The sequence below is a fragment of the Schistocerca piceifrons genome, chromosome 8, assembly GCF_021461385.2.
Source record: "Schistocerca piceifrons isolate TAMUIC-IGC-003096 chromosome 8, iqSchPice1.1, whole genome shotgun sequence".
Lineage (NCBI taxonomy): Eukaryota > Metazoa > Arthropoda > Insecta > Orthoptera > Acrididae > Schistocerca > Schistocerca piceifrons.
Genome location: NC_060145.1, coordinates 36736135 through 36742134, shown reverse-complemented (window position 1 = coordinate 36742134; position 6000 = coordinate 36736135).

The window sequence follows — 6000 nt, the reverse complement described above, 5'->3', positions numbered from 1 at the left end:
TGAGGTCATCAGTCCCCTAGAACTTAGAACTACTTAAACCTAACTAACCTAAGGACATCACACACATCCATGCCCGCGACAGGATTCGAATCTGCGACCGTAGCGGTCGCGCGGTTCCAGACTGAAGCGCCTAGAAGCGCTTGGCCACTGCGGCTGGCGCAGTTATAGTCGTCCGCAGTTCTAATCTGACAAAAACCTTAAGAAATTTGTATATTTATTCTTATCGCTAATATCGGAACGGACCCTGTCTTCCTTCTAGAGATGGTGCAGTACTAGACAAGCAGCAGCAAGTATCGCATTCCGTCTGTGAAAGCAAGTGAATGGGACAGAACACCTAGTACAATACACAGTAACTTTTGCCACATACTTTAAACGATTTGTGTTGCATACACACCTCCTACAGATTGTGCTGATAAGATAGGCAGCAGTGAACAAGAATTACATCACTATACATAATTATAATATACCGTCTTTGAATGAAAATGAAAGGTACTAAATTTGTAGTACATCTGCAGCTATACTCCGAAACCACCTTATCGTGTGTGGCAGAAGGTTCTTTCTCAACCAGCCTCACTTCTGCCTTTACCCGTTCCAGCCACATACACTTCGCTGGAAGAACGATTGTCGGTTGGCCTCCATGTGGAACTATAATAGAGGGCTATACAGTGATGTAGCAAGCCTCTCCTGCAGCGTCTGCCACTGGAGTTCGCTGGAATCTCCATGCGCTTATTAAATAAAACTGTAACGCAAAGTGGTGCTCTTTTTTTGATCTGCTTTTAGGAAAGACGCCTGAGACATTGCAGAGTACGAATTCTGTGACACCCTGTGCATACTGCAATTACACTGAAGTGCAAAACGAACTGGTATAGGCACCCGTATTCAAATACAGATATATGTTAACAGCCAGAATACGGCGCTACGGTCGGCAACGCCTATATAAGACAACAAGTGTCTGGCGCAGTTGTTAGATCGGTTACTGCTGCTACAATGGCGGGTTATTGAGATTTGAGCAAGTCTGAGCGTGGTGTTATAATCGGCGCGAGGGTTGTTATGTTACAAAATAAAAGTGATGTTGTTATTCAATGGAAAGTTGGAAATTGAGATTTAGCTTACTGTTTTATCAATCGCAATTGGCGTAAGAATCATGGATTGACCATTGTCATAAAATATTGCATTATGAGATGTGAATAGTTTCTACTTGCAGTTTCGCGTGGCTTGAGGCAGTCTCAACTAGCGTGCTATTGATTAAGAAATTGCGTTATCGTCTTTCTAATTACTTCATGATCGTAGATACGATCATACCCGATTGTGAAGTTATTGTTATGACAAAACAATTTCCTAAGGGACCAGAAAGTTCTTAAGGGCGCAAAAACAACTGTAACATCACACAAAAGAGAAATTCAATATTAAAGCTGATGCAAGAAGACGATAAAACAGTTTTCTTTTTATCAGTGTAACACGCACATTGGACTGCTGATCTTGGAGTCTGTAATATTAGCAAAATGCATAATTAAAATGAAAATAATACTGAGGAGATAATAGAAATGAGCACTGCTGAATGATTCAGTATTCCCAGAACAAATATTTATTATAACTAAAACATATATCGTACCTTAAGCTTAATACAACAATGACGGTAGATTTTTATGTCCATATCATGTCCATTGAGCGCTCTTTTATATAGCCATTGTCCTCTTGAGTCGCTCGTGCTTCGTCACGGTAAGTTACAACAGTTCTTCTTCCTACACTTCACTCAAAACTTAGACGGAACACGTTTTTAGTTATTTAGTAAAAATAATTAGATCAGACCGCCACAAATCTGCGTCCGTCTTACTTGAGAAAAACAGTACAAGTCTTCTTAGCGCTCCAGGCTTCATTTGTTCTCCCGCGAACAATACAGTGAAGGATCGTATATCTATCCGTATTTTTCTGTTTTTATTGCCGCCCAAAGACGACAAATTACATCACTAGAAAATTCCACCGTCGCTATGCGACGCCTCATTATACATTAATCATTATTTACAAACAAGTATTTGCCTTCTGGCTGAAAGTATTAACTACTCGTATTTGCTGTTTTAATGAAGTCAAAAATAGCGAATATCTCATTGCCTCCCATGAGGAGAGAGGGAATGCCAAAGGATTACCTCGATCCTCATGTCCTCATGAGATATTCGTGATTTTTGGTGTGACATTTACATAATGTTACTGGCGTACCATGTACTTAAATTGAAATTACATTTATAAACATATATCAGATATTTATCATTTTTCAAAATAAAGTTTTTCATTCTTTGTTCATCAGTCACTTCATTCCATAATACCAAGATTAACATTTATGTGCATATTTAAGTTTGGTCCATATTTGCTTATAACAATAAGTGAACGTTCATTTCGCACTTCAGGGGTTAGAATTCAGGAATTACTTTCTCTTGAGCTTAACAACTAATACATAAGTACAGTGAGTGCTTATTTTCACTAAACTAGAGTGGACAATGTTCGAGCATCTGTTGACTCCTTGTGGTTCAATTACAGTTTAATAACGTAGCACTACACTTCGTGATGCTTTCACTTTCTGTGTTAGCTGTCTACGGCGTTCATCATGCAGTACATCTGTCCTTTCCATTGTGGTGCCAGGAATTCAAGTGGCTTCCCGGGATTTTATTTACAATATGAAACAGAAGAAGTGGAAAATTATTAGTATGACTTACAAGCTACTGGATACATTTGTTAAGGATCGGGACTGGTCTGGAGTTTAGGGTCTTCCTATAGTGCACATTCATTTTCTTTGTCCATCAAGAGACAGGATTATAATTCATTTTAGCAGTGTTCAGGAGTGCCGGTATTAATGGCTTTAAGGCCTGAGTAATCTAACAATCTACTTCTCACTCATCTTAACTTCAACTCAAGAAAATTGTTTAATTTACATATGAAAATGTAGTCACACAAGTGTACAAATGTCTTACCTCCAGTATGTACGATTGAAGTCATGGCGGTTAGCAGTTTAAAGTTCGGATTGTTTCGTCACCCACACGTCAGCCACTCACAGCGGCTGCACAGTGTTGCGTGAGCTCCAATACTTAGTATCCGTTCGCGCTCAGGCTGTAACAGAGCTGCTGGTCGTCGATTGCTCCCTTTTTTTTTGTGAACTTCGTAACACGCGAGTGCATCGATACACACACCTCGCGCGCGTTTTCCATCGGAGGAGCCGGACACTGAAGCTGCCTCCATACTTCTCTGTCAACTGCCTCCCATGAGGCTCACAGGTAAGTGACGACGAATGTTTTAGCTGTCGCTGCACTTAGAACAACACTGAACTTTACGTTGCACCTGTGGTCGTAACCTTGACTTCTTTTTACACTTGCAGTACAACACTACCACTAATATACAGTGAAGAGTTATTTTTATTATGCACGTCGCACTTTAGTGTGCATCTTCACACAGCATTCGTGCTTAGTTCCTTCGCCGATGGAGTTCATTTACAAAACAATCAATTTTGCACGTTTCCTCCACTGGTATAGAAAGACTTATATTCTACTATTTACAAAAGATCACTTACGAGCTAATATTTACAATTAATGGTCACTCCTTTTGTTAAGTCCAGTGAACAACTGCTTTATGAATGGACTCTTTATATCTCAAGATTTGCTTTCACTAGTGAACCTAAAAATATTCTTCCAAACTTTCTTTTAAGTGCTCATCTCCTCATTATGAAAACTACAGGTTTCGCAACACTCGTTGCATTTATTCTTTAGTGCACCCAAGATCATTTTCTACTGCCACGCAGCATATCTACTACATAACGAGTACGCATTTAACGCTGAATCTTTTTTTTTTTTTTTTTTTTTATATATATATAAATTTGAGGGCAGACTGGATAACAATAGGTCTCCCTCTTCGCCTCATGTACTCAGCAATCGTTCTCTGTTAAAAAAAAATAGGGTAACGCGTGTCTACTATTTTTTTGCATGAATGGAATTACCGACAGTTCACTGGGTTTACGCAACCGGTCCATAACAAACATTACCAAAGCTAGCGAAGTTCATCACGCTACGTGTCTCATTTCTCATAAGCACTGCTTTGCCTCGAAGCACACGTGCCTTTTACAAGTCGACCCTTGGTCTGGGTTAATGAACCAGGATCAAAAGGAACGGGCACGAGGAAAATGGATTTCATAAGAGGAGTGTCTTAGGAGACATTTTTACAATAAAATCTGCATGTAAATAAAATTATCATAATAAACATAGGCACATATATAAATTTCAACGTCTTTCATTACAGCAAGCTTTGCTACTTCTACGTCTTACTCTGGTTATAGTCAATATTAAGTTTAAATATCACTGCATTGCTTGTTCTTTAGATTAGCCTTCAATTAGGGTATTGAATGGTCGCTAGATTACACTACAGATCTTCTGAAGATCTTTACTTGGACTTATTTATGATACAGGGGGCTTGCTGTGTGGTTATTTAGTACCTCGATTCTACTGAAATCAATTCGTCAGCTAACATTCCTCATATACTCTTTACATTGGGCTCAGATCACAGGGAAATAGTTTACTTTCATAGCAATTAATGGCCTCGTGGAGTACTTACGCTACATTATTGATGCTTCATGGTTTGCCTCCATTTGTACTGTATTTCACCTTACTTAGTTTACTACAGCTTATTGTCTCCTTGCGTGAACACATGCGGGTTACCACTTGTTTTTCCATTTAACAGCACGCTTTAACTGAACTTTAAGCTATTTCTTCTACTCCTGTCCACTGTCTGGAGTGTTTGAACATGTACCCTTTTTTTTAAGCCGGTAATTTGGGCTTTTACAACAGAACTTCAAGTACTTACATTACTAAAAATAAATCTATAAATCTTCTTGTACCTTGAGAGAAGTGCTTATTTACGCATCCTTCTCCATTTCTCACCTTTACATATTTATATAGCTCCGGGCAATCGCCTCGCAAGCACTTTTTTTTTTTTTAATACTAACTTAAAATTAAATTGAAATTCTTGGTGCAACCTCAATTTCCTGCTTCAGCTTGTTGAAGAAATATCAGTTCATGTCCATCACTATAAACAATTTTTCCATACATAGCATTTAATACTTAAAGATGACATGTAGTAGCCGTTACCATGTAGTCAGTGCGCTGTTCAACACAATACTTATCATTAACAGTTCACACAAGGAAATTTCCAGTACGCAAGAGGTAAGAAACCAAAACAGATGCTATCTGCAGTTGAGGCTGTGTCTGTAAACTAACTCTCTGTTTCAATGGACCAATCGCTCCCGATATGGAGCAGCCCTGAATCGGCAATGATAAAACTTTTGAAACAGAAGACACGTGTCTGAAGAGACATGGTGACATGACATTCATGTTTGCTCCTGTATCAACAACTGCTGTGAAAGGAATGTTGGCAATAGAAATCTTAATCGAAGCCTGGACCTGTTCATCATAAATGTCGTTAATGTCTTGAGCTTCTTTGTCACGTGCAAGGTCATCTCGTAAGTCGGTCTCATGGTCGTACCGTATCGCATTAACGTACTCAGCATCAGAGTATTCGTTAGTACCCCCACTGGAACCGGCAGCGACCTCTAGGAGGCTGAAAGGTGCTGCCTCTAATTTTCCGCAGGATGTTTAGCCTGTTTGTCATTCATGGCCTTAAGTGTTTGTTCCGTTTCATATTGGTGCTGGTTATGTGGTACAAATGCCGGTGTAGAGGGGTAAAATCCACTGGGTGCATTCACCTGTGAATAAAATACTTGAGAAGGCTGATGTCGCCCGATCTTTTGGTTGCCGGCAAAACCATTTCCTTGTGAAGGAAAGTTCGCATTTGGTACCGTTTGAAAATTGTTCCGCGGTCCTCTATTCTGTGAAAAGTTGTTCTGATGTGCTGGGTGGCCTCCGCCTTGCCCATGCCACTTGCTATATTTCGACCTATAACTTTGATTGTACACTGGCCCATTTGAAAAATTACCACTAGTTTGTGGAGAATTTCCATACTGCTCAG